Source organism: Canis aureus, chromosome 8 (genome assembly GCF_053574225.1).
Source record: "Canis aureus isolate CA01 chromosome 8, VMU_Caureus_v.1.0, whole genome shotgun sequence".
NCBI classification, from domain to species: domain Eukaryota; kingdom Metazoa; phylum Chordata; class Mammalia; order Carnivora; family Canidae; genus Canis; species Canis aureus.
In genome coordinates this window covers 39,865,530-39,880,272 of record NC_135618.1, presented here as the reverse complement: position 1 = coordinate 39,880,272, position 14,743 = coordinate 39,865,530, and the positions used below count along the sequence as shown (strand labels likewise).

General features: G+C 43.2%; 1 long non-coding RNA gene and 1 pseudogene across 6 annotated transcripts in view; both read left to right on the top strand.

Annotated features, from left to right (window-relative positions):
- LOC144318894 (uncharacterized) overlaps window positions 1-14,743 on the top strand; it is a 131,772-nt gene that overhangs the window by 65,213 nt on the left and 51,816 nt on the right. The gene's annotated exons all lie outside the window — the stretch shown is intronic.
- Window positions 1,739-9,120, top strand: LOC144318891 (proline-rich nuclear receptor coactivator 1-like; annotated as a pseudogene).

Here is a 14,743-nt window from a genome sequence, read left to right as displayed (position 1 = left end):
GTGACTATCATAAATAAATAAAAATTAAAAAAATTGGGATCCCTGGGTGGAGCAGCGCTTTGGCGCCTGCCTTTGGCCCAGGGCGTGATCCTGGAGACCCGGGATCGAATCCCACGTCGGGCTCCTGGTGCATGGAGCCTGCTTCTCCCTCTGCCTATATCTCTGCCTCTCTCTCTCTCTCTCTCTCTCTCTGTGACTATCATAAATAAATAAAAAAAATTTAAAAAAAATTAAAAAAAATTAAAAAAATTTTAAAAAATCAATAAAAATAAATAAATAAATAAAAGTCTCCTTGTTCATTTCAGTGGGAGTTGGGTAGGGATGATAATTGAGTTGGTCTCAAACACTATTTATTTACTTACTTTTTTTTTTAAGATTTCATTTATTCATGAGAGAGACAGAGATGGGGCAGGGCATAGACAAAGGGAGAAGCAGGGGAGCCTGCTGTAGGACTCAATCCCAGGACCCTGGGATTACGACCTGAGCCAAAGGTAGATGCTCAATTGCTGAGCCACCCAGGGGGCCTGACCTTAATCACTATTTAACCAGAAGTCTCAACCTGGCACCTGGATTGCAGTCATTCTGGGTTTATGTACAGCAACGATGCTGTCCTTTTGGATTACAGAGGAAACTCTTGTTAAGAAAGTACTGTGATCTGGCAACAGAGGCTCCAGCAGCTCCATATGCTCCCCTGCTAATTGTTGGGCACTAGGTCGTCTTTCTGGAAATGTCTGGGTAGTTAATGGTAGTTAGAAGGCATAGGTGGAGGAAAGCTGTGAAAATACTTTGTTTATTTTTAAGGTAAGGATAAGATATCTGAAAGAGGGAATGCTCAGTTGTTATTATCTGGAGCGAGTATTAGAGAATAGTTCCTGGATTTGTAACACACTTATTTCAATACAGCAGTATTGGTCTCCATCCTTTTTTCGTGTTTGGGGTTGCTATTCTCTGCAAACCTTCATTTTTTATTTTGGTTTTGCTTAGGCAGCCCTCTGATGTAAAAATTGGTGGAATTTGTCCCCTACATTATCATTCATTTCTGCCCAGGATGAGAATTAGTAAATTTCATGGATTGCTTTGCATTTCTGGATTTGTAACTCTGAACTTCTGATTCACCACCACCACCACCCCCCCAGGGCTGAGAAAACAGAAGTCCTCAGTGAAGATCTGTTACAGGTAACGAAATAATAATCTTTTTAAAGTGCTTTGAGTAAAGAGGAAAACAAACCAGACCTCCTAGGTGAGAGCTGAAGTGGGTTTCTGTATGTCTGTGTGTGATCTGAAAGAGCATGAAATTGATCAGTGTGGTGGTTCCGAGCTGGAAAGAAAAGCAGTTGGGTTGCACGGTGATAAAAAGGGGATCTGAGGGCAGCCCAGGTGGCTCAGCGGTTTAGCGCCACCTTCAGCCCAGGGCCTGACCCTGGAGACCCAGGATCGAGTCCCATGTCGGGCTCCCTGCATGGAGCCTGCTTCTCCCTCTGCCTGTGTCTCTGCCTCTCTCTCTCTATGTCTCTCATGCATAAATAAATAAAATCTTAAAAATAATAATAATAAAATAAAAGTCCCTTCATATAAAGTGACCAGATTGCAGACTTGAGAATGGTCACTTTAAAAAAGGGGGGGGGGCGGATCTGAAACCTTGGTGTCATGTTATGAAGTTCAGATGGGGCTAGTCCTGCTTTCAAGCGCCAGGTGTTGGGGTGGGGTGGGGGTGGGGCCTGGCTGGCCCGGCCATGTGCTGGTGCTGCGGCTGGTCACAGGTCCCAGGCAGGCTGAGGGACAGTCGGTCGCTGCTGTGATGGTGTCCTTGATGGGACAGGCTCTGCCAGCTGCGGCAGAGGGCCCCACCGGCTCCGATTTAGAGTTTCGTCTTCTCCTTCCATGTCACGCTTTTGTTCTCTCCAGTTCTGGGGTGAGTTGGGTCCACAGGGACTTAGAGTCTTCGTGACGGTGACCAGACCTTGCAGAACCGCTCCGAGGCCCTGAGGTGGCCTGTCATCAGCCTGGACTTGTCTTCTTCTCTGTGGGGATGGCTTTTTCCTGTTTCCTATGGGACCTGATCCAGGGCCACTGCACTTCATCGCTCAACAAGCTTCCCTAACTTGCGGCAGGAAGTTTGTTCCAGAGGGACGGGGACCCTTTATCTACACCTCTTCACTCAGCCTCAACCTCCTTGATCCCCGCCCACCCCAGAGCATGCTGGGAAGGACAGGAGCCCTTCTGTAGGAGGTTTCTCTTTAGCCTCCTCGCTTGTGTCCTTGCCGCTCGGGTCCATGACCCACAGCAGGTATGTGCACTTGACCCCAGAAGACCAAAGATCTGCTCCCAGGTGACTCTGTCTCTCCCTACAGAGACAAGGAGCTGACGTAGTTGAAAAGAATGTTGCTGGGACAACCCCGTGTCACAGACAAAATATCTTAAGAGTGCTTTTTTTGGGACCAGACTTTTTTTTTTTTTAAGGATTAGAAGGGTTTGGTTTTTCTTTTTAAGCTTTATTTATTTTAATATTTTTATTTATTTATTCATGAGAGACACACAGAGAGGGGCAGAGACACAGGCAGAGGGTGAAGCAGGCTCCATGCAGGGAGCCTGACCACGCCCTGGACTGAAGGTGGCGCTAAACCGCTGAGCCACTGGGGCTGCCCTTGTTCTGTTTTGTTGTTGTTGTTGTTGTTTTTAAAGATTTTATTTATTATTCACTCATAGACAGAGGGGGGTTGCAGAGACACAGGCAGAGGGAGAAGCAGGCTCCATGCCGGGATCCCGACGCGGGACTCTATCCCGGGACTCCAGGATTGCACCCTGGGCCAAAGGCAGGCGCCAAAGAGCCACCCAGGGATCCCCTGGTTTTATATATTAACTTAGAAGCTTATTAGTCTTTGTGATCCTGCTGTCTGAGAACTTCATCTACTCTAAGCGTGCTGACCAATAAAAATTCTGAACCAGCAAGTCTCTGGACTTTGATAAATGCACCAAGATAATGCCAGTACTTGGGTAGTCTTGGAAACACACTTGAAATATTACTGAGTGGAAAACAGAAAATAGGTCATGGCTCTGGTAGTAGGTGTGTATTCATTCCCATGGCAAGTCTAGTAACGTGCTGTATCGCATATGGGCATTCTGATGCCAATACTTGATTTCCTCAAAGTGACTCATGGTGTGCTGGCCTGATTGCTGACTTCCAGGAATGTTAAGCCTGAGAAAATAGATCTGGAGGCAGGGGACATCTTTATGGATAGCTGATATGCTCTTAAACTTGAAAAGGAATCTCAGAGCATCCCATAATTCAGTAATCATACTAGTAACATATTCAAATGCTGCTAACTGTAAAGAAGGGTAGAGGATGCCCTCTTTATCCCCAATCCAGCATTCTTTAGAAGCAAAACACAAAATGTTTGTGAATGTAAAATCCGAGCACATCACACAATGTCTGGCACATAGAAAGTGCTCGCTAAATATTTGCCCAATGTTGAATGGATGAATGAACATTCGCAGTGGATAGCTTTCTAAAAGGGTTAAAGAGCCAACATCCCCACATGGAAATAAGGACAGAACCAGTTTTGGAAGTAGGTTAATTTAAGTGTCAACTTGGGAATTTCAGGTGATAAACAGTAGCTTAATGTACCAGGAATTCTAGTTGCAATAACATTTGGTTAGTTAGGTAGGCTTTTATCAATGATAAACTATGGGAAGTATTAACCAGCCATAAAAGAACCTTTCACAGAAATGTACATTTCTTGACGATGAGGGAGGGCCGTGTGTGTTGGAATACACAGTAGCTCTTTAGAATAACTCCAGGAGGAGGATCAAGAGATAGAATGGATGCCAACAAAGGAAAAGGAAAGAAAATTCCTCATCAAGAGTAAATAAAGTATCAAATGGAGAAGAAAAGAAAATAGAATAGGAATATTAAATTTCTAGGTCACTCTGCATCCTAGCAGTTATGGAAATGTGATGGTCAGATGCTAATTAGAAATACATTATCGGTTGCTGCGCCGCCGCCCTGCAATCCCTGGCTTCTCTGCCTCCTTTCTTCTCGCTGAGCCACTTTTCTCCTAGAGCTATGACCGTCGTCTCCGTCCCGCAGCGGGAGCCACTTGTCCTGGGCGGCCGACTTGCACCCCTGGGCTTTTCCGCCCGCGGTTACTTCGGAGTTCTCCCCATGGTGACCACCGCCCCGCCGCCTTTACCCCGAATCCCGACCCCGGGCACTGCCCCCCACCCTCTTCCTCCCTCACTTCCTTGGGGGAGACGGTCCCTGCCTGACCCCGCAGCCTCGCGCCCCAGCGCCTCTGTCCAACTGCGGTCTGGCTCCGGCGGGAGGCACCTCTCTGGCAGCGCCAAAGAAGCGGCGCAAGAAGAGGGTGCGGGTCAGCCCGGCGGGGCAGCTGCCCAGCCGCTTCCATCAGTACCAGCAGCACCGGGGAGCCTCGAGGCCGGGCGGGGCCCCGCGACGGGCGAGCTGAGCGCAAGAAGTCCCAGACCGGGCCTCCAGTTTGGCCCCGGGTCTTGCGGCCGCAGCTCAAACTGAGGAAGCGAGCCCGTTCCCTGGCCAGCTGCCGCCCCTGGCGCCCAGGCAACCCTCCTTCAGAAGAGAGGTTTAAAATCAAAGATGGCCAATTTTCCCAGCACCATTTACTGAAGAGACTGTCTTTCTTCCAGTGGATAGTCTTTCCTGCTTTGTCAAATATTAGTTGACCACAGAGTTGAGGGTCCATTTCTGGGTTCTCTATTCTGTTCCATTGATCTGTGTGTCTGTTTTTGTGCCAGTACCACACTGTCTTGATGACCACAGCTTTGTAGTACAACCTGAAATCTGGCATTGTGATGCCCCCAGATACGGTTTTCTTTTTTAAAATTCCCCTGGCTATTCGGGGTCTTTTCTGATTCCACACAAATCTTAAAATAATTTGTTCTAACTATGAAGAAAGTCCATGGTATTTTGATAGGGATTGCATTAAACGTGTAAATTGCCCTGGGTAACATTGACATTTTCACAATATTAATTTTGCTAATCCATGAGCATGGATGTTTTTTCATCTCTTTGTGTCTTCCTCAATTTCTTTCAGCAGTGTTCTATAGTTTTTAGGGTATAGATCCTTTACCTCTTTGGTTAGGTTTTTCCTGGGTATCTTATGCTTTTGGGTGCAATTGTAAATGGGATTGACTCCTTAATTTCTCTTTCTTCAGTCTTGTTGTTAGTGTATAGAAATGCCACTGACTTCTGGGCATTGATTTTGTATCCTGCCACGCTGCTAAATTGCTGTATGAGTTCTAGCAATCTTGGGGTGGAGGCTTTTGGGTTTTCTATGTAGAGTGTCATGTCATCGGCAAAGAAGGAGAGTTTGACTTCTTTGCCAATTCGAATGCCTTTAATGTCTTTTTGTTGTCTGATTGCTGAGGCTAGGACGTCCAGTACTATGTTGAATAGCAGTGGTGAGAGTGGACATCCCTGTCTTAGTCCTGATCTTAGGGGAAAGGCTCCCAGTGCTTCCCTATTGAGAATGATATTTTCTGTGGGCTTTTCGTAGATGGCTTTTAAGATGTTGAGGAATGTTCCCTCTATCCCTACACTCTGAAGAGTTTTGATCAGGAATGGATGCTGTGTTTTGTCAAATGCTTTCTCTGCGTCCAATGAGAGGATCATATGGTTCTTGGTTTTTCTCTTGCTGATATGATGAATCACATTGATTGTTTTACGAGTGTTGAACCAGCCTTGTGTCCCGTGAACAAATCCTACTTGGTCATGGTGAATAATTTTCTTAATGTACTGTTAGATCCTATTGGCTAGTATCTTCTTGAGAATTTTTGCATCCGTGTTCATCAGGGATATTGGTCTATAATTCTCCTTTTTGGTGGGGTCTTTGTCTGTTTTTGGAATCAAGGTGATGCTGGCCTCATAGAATAAATTTGGAAGTACTCCATCTCTTTCTATCTTTCCAAACAGCTTTAGTAGAATAGGTATGATTTCTTCTTCTGCATGTGGACATTCACTGCAGAAGAATGAAACTAGACCACTCTCTCGCACCATACACAAAGATAAACTCAAAATGGATGAAAGATCTAAATGTGAGACAAGATTCCATCAAAATCCTAGAGGAGAACACAGGCGACACCCTTTTTGAACTCGGCCACAGTAACTTCTTGCAAGATACATCCACGAAGGCAGAAGAAACAAAAGCAAAAATGAACTATTGGGACTTCATCAAGATAAGAAGCTTTTGCACAGCAGTCAACAAAACTAAAAGACAACCTACAGAATGGGAGAAGATATTTGCAAATGACGCATCAGATAAAGTGCTCGTTTCCAAGATCTATAAAGAACTTATTAAACTCCACACCAAAGAAACAAACAATCCAATCATGAAATGGGCAAAAGACATGAAGAGAAATCTCACAGAGGAAGACATAGACATGGTCAACACACACATGAGAAAATGCTCTGCATCACTTGCCATCATGAAAATACAAATCAAAACCACGAGATACCACCTCACACCAGTGAGAATGGGGAAAATTAACAAGGCAGGAAACCACAAATGTTGGAGAGGATGTGGGGAAAAGGGAACCCTCTTACACTGTTGGTGGGAATGTGAACTGGTGTAGCTACTCTGGAAAACTGGAAGTTCCTCAAAGGGTTAAAAATAGATCTGCCCTACGACCCAGCAATTGCACTGTTGGGGATTTACCCCAAAGATACAGATGCAATGAAACTCGGGGACACCTGCACCCCGATGTTTCTATCAGCAATGTCCACAATAGCCAAACTGTGGAAGGAGCCTCGGTGTCCATCGAAAGATGAATGAATAAAGAAGATGTGGTTTATGTATACAAGGAATATTACTCAGCCATTAGAAATGACAAATACCCACCGTTTGCTTCAATGTGGATGGAACTGGAGGGTATTATGCTGAGTGAAGTCAGTCAATCGGAGAAGGACAAACATTATATGTTCTCATTCATTTGGGGAATATAAATGATAGTGAAAAGGAATAGAGGGGAAGGAGAAGAAATGGGTAGGAAATATCAGAAAGGGAGACAGAACATGAGAGACTCCTAACTCTGGGAAACAATCTAGGGGTGGTGGAAGGGGAGGAGGGGAGGGCGGGGCGTGGAGGTGACTGGGTGGCGGGCACTTACGGGGGCACTCGAAGGGATGAGCACTGGGTGTTATTCTGTATGTTGGCAAATTGAACACCAATAAAAATAAATTTATTATAAAAAATAAAAATAAAATCAAAGATGGGAAAATCGGAGAAAATTGCCATTCCCCACGGCCAGCTTGTTCATGGTATATATACACTTGTGTGAACAACCAAAGATAAACAGAAAAACAAATATAACTTACCACTAACCAAGATCACCTCTGCAAAAAGAAATAAAATAACTTTGGCAGGATTTTGTTTCATCTGCTTTAATTCCGAAGCAGGAAAAAAAGCCTTTTAACAATACTGAGAATATTAAAAATATGCATTTGAAGAAATCAGCATTTCTAACTGAAGTGAACAAAAAGGAAAAATATGTTGGGGCAAAGTTTAATGATCCACCTTCTCCTAGTGTTCTTCCAAAGCCTCCTATTCACTGGATGGGAAGCACTATCGAAAATTCCAACCAAAATAGGGAGTTGACAGCAGTACACTTAAAAACTCTCCTAAAAATTCAAACTTAGATCTCAGATTGCAATGTCTGTCAGTTTTCAAAATCTTTGGACTCTTGAAAAGAAAATTGGTACAGAAATGAAAGTACGCCTTGTAACTTACAAGTGCAAAAGATGAATTGAAAAAATTACAACCAACAACTTGTATTATGTTTTATATTTTGTAAATCCTGTATACCATGTATTATGTGTATATTGTTCATACTTGACAGGTACATTATAGTTTCGTTATGAAAGTATGTATTTTGCCCTTCCAAACAGTAGGTGTTTTGTATATATACAATGGAGAAATTTTAAGTGTTAAGTGTACAAGGTACTGAGATCTTTTTTTAAAGAAACAGCTATCTAATCTCAAGGTGAAGATCTAAATGTGAACAGTTTACTGATGAACTACTGAAGTTTAAATCTGTGGCACAATCATTGTAAACATGGGGTTTGTCTATGTTTCTCTAAATTGGTTTCTGCGTTCTAATCTGTAATTACTAGAAAACTATTCCCATTTTTACCAAGCTTAATTTCTGGTTTTTGGTTTATCCATTCAAATTTAAGATACCTCTAATTTTAATGCCAACAAAATTGATTGTACTCAAATTTTTAAATAATAATATAATTTGCCCCCCCCTTTTAAAATAAAAAGAAATAAGCAGTATCAAGCAGGAATGCTGAGGGAGTGAATTATCACAACATTCCTATGATTTTAGTATAAAGCATTTACATATTGCACTTTATTTCAAGAACAAAAATTTAAAGCCACCGCAGGTAGGTAAATAAGGGCACGTTAGCTCCTGGGAGAATGCTCTATACAGTCACATTAGAATATGATAACAATTATTACTTTGCTTTTTAGTGGCTTCCAGAAAACTATCTATTAACTACTGTCACTGAACTCTTAGTGAGTCCATCACTCTGGGGCTTGTTAAAACTACAGAGGGTGATCATGTAGTTTCACTTTATTAATAAATTGCTCTGCTGATTGTTACAGGGAACTGGCATCCCTCCAGGACCTCTCTCATTATGATACATTTGGGTTGCCTGTTTTTCTCATAATCGAATACCACAAAGAGGAACCCAAGAGAGTCCTCTTAGGCATCTTGGGAAGTTGTTAAGCAAGTTCTGATTGCCCTCAGAGCAAGTGAAAAGCAGCTGCCCTGTTCTCAATTAAACTTCCCTCCTGTGGGAGAGAGGGCCTCTGTTGAGTGGGAATAGTTTCTCAATGATGGTTTAAATAGATATTACTCAGCCATTAGAAACGAAAATACCCACCATTTGCTTCAACGTGGATGGAACTGGGGGGTATTATGCTGAGTGAAGTCAGTCAATCGGAGAAGGACAAACATTATATGTTCTCATTCATTTGGGGAATATAAATAATAGTGAAAGGGAATATAAGGGAAGGGAGAAGAAATGTGTGGGAAATATCAGAAAGGGAGACAGAACATAAAGACTCCTAATTCAGGGAAACGAACTAGGGGTGGTGGAAGGGGAGGAGGGTGGGGGTGGGAGTGAATGGGTGACGGGCACTGGGGGGGGCACTCGACAGGATGAGCACTGGGTGTTATTCTGTATGTTGGTAAATTGAACACCAATAAAAAATAAATTTATTTTAAAAAATAAAAATCATAAAAATGAAGCCAGGGGCACCAGACTGGCTCAGTCAAAATGAGTGAGTGAGTGAGTGAATGAATGAATGAATGAATGAATGAATAAATAAATAAATGAATAGAGATTGTCAAGACCTGTTCATCTTTTAGAAACTAAACTATTTATGGGTGAAATGTTGTAATGTCTGAGATTTCCTTTAAAATACTTTCAAGGGGCACCTGGCTGGCTCAGTCAGTAGAGCATGCCACTCCTGACCTCAGGGACATGAGTTTGAGTCCCACATTGGGTGCAGACATTACTCTAAAAAAGTAATAAGGAGATCCCTGGATGGCTCAGCAGTTTAGTGCCTGCCTTTGGCCCAGGGCATGGTCCTGGAGTCCCGGGATCAAGTCCCACATCAGGTTCCCTGCATGGAGCCTGCTTCTCCCTCTGCCTGTGTTGTGTCTCTTTCTCTCTCTCTCTCTCTCTAATGAATGAATAAATTAAAAATATTTTTTAAAAATAATAAAAATACACAACAACTAAACAAATAACCCTAACAAAATAAACAGAATAAAAACAAAACACTGGAGGGGATAAATGAAACGTCACTGGCAAAATGTTGAAGTCTACACAATGGTTCATCATAGTGCTCTACTTTTCTGTATGTTTGATAATTTCTACAATGGAAAATTTCAAATAGGTGTATATAAGGATTCTTTATCTCCTACATATATTTAACAGTTATTTTCCTACGTATTAGGATTCTTTCGGTTATAAAGGATAGAAACTCCAATTTACACTGGCTTAAACAAAGATTCTTGTAGCTAAAGAGTCAAGGGCAGTTCTAGGTATCAGGTGATGCTTGATCCTACCGCTCAGTGGTGTCACCAGGACTATTTATCACTTGCTCTGCCTCCTGTGGTGGTTGGTATCAATTGAAGGCCCACATGTCTCCAGTTTCTGAAAGACTGCCAACAACCACAGGGTTACATGTATCATCCAGCCAGAGCTGGATTTGTCCTAGCATTTCCAACAAAAGTCCTGATGAGATCAGCTTAAGGTCATATGCCTAAACCTGAGCCATGTTCCTTCCAGCCATGGAGGTGGAAGGAATCCTCCTTTATTAACTTAGGTCACATTTCACTCCTAGAAATCAGGGTCAGGAACCGCACTGATCTGCAAATGGAATCTGTTTTTGGGAAAGAGGAAAGGAAAATGGATGCTAACAGGCAGTCAACAAATATCTGCTAAACTCCCCCAAAGTGTAAAGCTTCCTAGACAATAGAATAGAGGACATTTCAACATATCTTCTAAAACTGAAATATAGATGTAAAGCCATAGTCAGAGAACAGGGGCCTGGATAGTCTGCAGGGGTGAAAGATGACCTTAACGAAAGGACAAGCAGTGTCTGGAGTGGATGGGAATAGTGGAACTCTATGAGGTATTACTGTAACACCAAAAACAAACAAACAAACAAAACAAACATTACAAGACACCTACAAATTAGTATCTCTCAGGAATATCGATTCAAAAATCCTCAACAAAATACTACCAAATCAAATCCAACAGTGTATAATAAGAAATATACGGTGGGGATGCCTAGGTGGTGCAGTTAGAAGAGCATATGACTCTTGGTTGTGGCTCAGGTCGAGGTCTCAGGCTCATGAGATCAAGCCCTGCATTGAGTTCTGTGCTCAGGATGGAGTCTGCTTGGATCCTCTATCCCTCTTCCTCTGCTCCTCCCCCTGTCCACTGTCTCTCTCTCTCTCTCTCTTAAATATTTTTTTAAAAAAACAAGAATTAGATAGTATAACTTATTCCAGGTATGCAAGGCTGGTTTAATATTCAAAAATATATTGAGGGACACCTGAATGCCTCAGTGGTTGAGTGTCTGCTTCTGGCTCAGGGTGTGATCCTGGGATCCAGGATCAAATCCCACTTCGGGCTCCCTGCATGGAGCTTGCTTCTCCCTCTGCCTGTCTTTGCCTCTCTCTCTCTCTCTCTCTCTCTCTCTCTCCCTCCCTACCCCTCTCTCTCTCCACGTCTCTCATGAATAAATAAATAAAAAAATTTAAAACATACAGATTTTACACCGTTCAGAATATTAACTCAAAATGAATTCTAAACCTAAATGTAAATGATAATAAAACTCCTGTTAGATAATATAGGAGATAACCTAGATGATCTTGGGTTTGGTGATTACTTTTTAGATACAACACTAAATATACAACTCATGAAAGAAATAAATGAAAAGGTGGACTTCATTAGCATTACAAACTTCTACACTGCAAAAGACAAGGTCAAACAATTAGAAGAGAAGACAGAGACATGTCACAGACAGTGTTTTCTGAGTACCAGTTTGGGATACACTGAAGGACCTAGATTTCTAAGGTCCTTTCCAGATCCTTCTATATACATCCTCCATGGCAGGAGAGGCTCGAATACTTACAAGACTGCTAGGTCTGTGTGATCCTTCAGGTTCTTCTTACCAGTAAAGCAAATGCTAGAGAGCAGACATTGCAGAGATGGATACCAGGAGGAGGAGCAACCTGAGCGGGGGTGATATTCCTGCAGTGTACGTGGAATCCACTCTTCCTATTCCAGGGCGAAGATCTCTGAGCCTTGGGTTTGAGCATTCATGCAGATAAAATGATAGCCTTGGATAATCATAGGTCCCCACATATAATTCTCTGTGTGATCCTTCAGAAGACTTGAAGCTCTTTTCTTCTACCTCTTCGGGTAAAGAGCAAGACTAGGACTCATGGCCATCACAACCAATGAAGCACTTGATACCTCAAGAAGGAAGATTATTGAACCAGTCAATGCTCTGAGTAACCAAAGCTAATGTGCAGGTGGCCATTGCATTGCAGCCTCTCCCCTTTGTAATATTCCATTCTTGTGTTTATTACAGATGATAATGTGTCAGTCTTGTGCTTGACACTGAAGAGTCAAGGCTACATGAGACACAGCCCCTGCGCTCCTCATGCTTACATGGGGGAAGACAAACAAGTAAACAATCCAAACAACTCTAAGTGGTGATGCATGTTATGATGGAAATATATACAGTGCTCAGATGGATAAGAGCAGATATGACCGGTACCTGAGCAAAAGGAAGAGAGAGCCCTTGTGCAAGTTTGGATTTTAAAATTTGGGTGTTTCGAAGAGATCATAGAACTGAATATTGCAGAAGTGCCTCTTCATTGAAAGAACAAGAGCAGTAATACAAGCTTCAAAAAGTGCTTAGCATTCTTGCTCTCCAGCTCTCCAGGGCAATGAAACACTCTTCTCATAGTTCCAAAAGCTCATCAACCCCACCATTTTAATTTGATTCCAAGCTCTCCTCCTGACCTTCCCCTCCAGCAAAGGCAGTGGAGGTTCTCAAGATCAGTGTGAGGTTCCAGATGGTGTCTGTCTAATGGTGGGGAGAACTCTAGGTCTGGCAGTCTCTGCACTGTGGCCACTTAGCACAGTGCAGAGAAGAGGTTGAGGATTTGGGGGATATGCAGGTCACCAATCCAGTTCTCAGAACCAAGCTTGCAGCCACTCTAAGGCTGTTATCTGAACCATATGAAATGGAGCATCTTCTGGATTATCCTAGAATCATTTGGTTATAAAGGATGTATTTCTGAGAAATTTAATACTAATGTTTCAGGCTAAACCTAGGGTTGTGTGTTACACTTTCTCTTTAAACCATGTCTAAATACATTTTGATTCCATGTTGCTTTTTTGGTAATCTGCTCTCATTCATGTGAGGAAGCTACAGAAATTCCTTCTTCCAGTGTGCACATGTCCAACCCTAATCCTAATCCTGAGTTGTGGAACACTGCTGCTGGTTATTGGCTACACAGACACTCCGATAGAGGCTTCTCACTTCTCAACTGCAATGTCCTGCTCCTGCTTTCCTGTACAACCTTCTTCCCAACCACTTGGTCCAGAGGGCAGTCACCTTCGTGTCACCAATCAGGACAAATGTGCTTCTGTCCTAGGTCCTGTGTAATTTGAGACAACTCACAGAAGCTATGAAAGAGGGAATTACCAAGTGATTGCTTAAAGTCTCCTGCACTCATGGGAGGAATGAAAGGCAACCTATCCTCTCTCTAGCCCATTGATCATCTTATAGACATCTTATAGACAAGGACAGTGGAGCATGAGGAACAGAGAGCAAGGAAAGGGGAATGAAACCAGAGAGGGAGGGAAAGATAGATGGTTGCTCCATGCACTTGAAAAACTGACCAACCTGGACTTGTCTCAGGTAAAAAATCAGTCCTTTCCTATTGCCTAGTCTTGTCAGTTCCTCAGCGTGCCTATCCGTGTTACATGAGCTCAGTGGGCCATCTAGGAGGCAAATATCTTCTAAGGGCAAAGTCCACGGAAAAGGTTCCAGAACTCTAGTAGAATAGCCACCTCTGCCTGGGCAGGCAGGGTATGCTGCAAAAATACACGGCACCAACATCTCAGTAGTTTAACAGAAGTTTATTTCTCATTCCCATAAAGTCCATTACAGGTGCTCTCCATGGAGGTGGGGGGGCTCAGGATCCCAGATGACTTTGACTTTTTGTGGCCCCTGTTTCTATATGGGCTTCCACGACTGATGCAGGAAGAACACTACAGAGTCCTGCACCAACAAACAAAAGCCTTAGCCCAGAAGTGGGGCTTCTGCTCACAACCCATTACCCACAACTATCCTTCATCTGCAACTGCGAGGAGAAAACCATAACAACTCCTTTTACTCTTCACTAGAACACTGGCCCTGTGAGGGTGTATCTTTGGCTCTTTTGCTCACTACTATGTTCTCAGTCTAGAACAGTGTCTGGGCACACAAGCGGCCCCCATGAAATCGACTGAACGTAGCACCAAGATGTCCACCTGTATCCTGGGATGAGAACAGGGTACCCAAAGCCTAAGGATGAGGGCGATGGGCAATGGCTATGTAGAAGGGAGCTTCATAGTTGTCTGTGCTTATGAACTAATACTTGGTGTAGTTCATCTGGGGAAGAAAACAAAATCCTGCTGAGAGCACCAGCTCAGGTGACTTACACCATAATGTACTGATGTACTGAGGCCAAGGACTAAATCAACTGAGCATAATCACCACCTACAGTGCCATAAATACATCTGCTTCCTTACTGCAGTCTGCCCAGCAGATCACTGGGGAGCAGGGGAAAGGGAAACAAATGCACATGGGCTGAGCATCCACCACTGGCCAGGCTGTGAGGTGCTTTTCTTTCAGCAACTCCTCTTGTCCTAGAATAACCCTGAGTTGAAATAGAGAACATGGAGACCGCAGTGTTTTGGCAACCAATCAAGCCACAGGAATGTTCTATAGTTAGAAATAGATACAACACAATGTCATCCAGTGCCCTGCAGGGGTAACATACACATCCTGTTAATCCTGCCTTCAGGGCTCACTGATGCAGCTAAGGGACAGCCGACTCACTGCCTACCATCTTGAAGAAGTCCTTGTATCTGAGCCTTAACTTCATCTTTCATAAGGTATTTGGA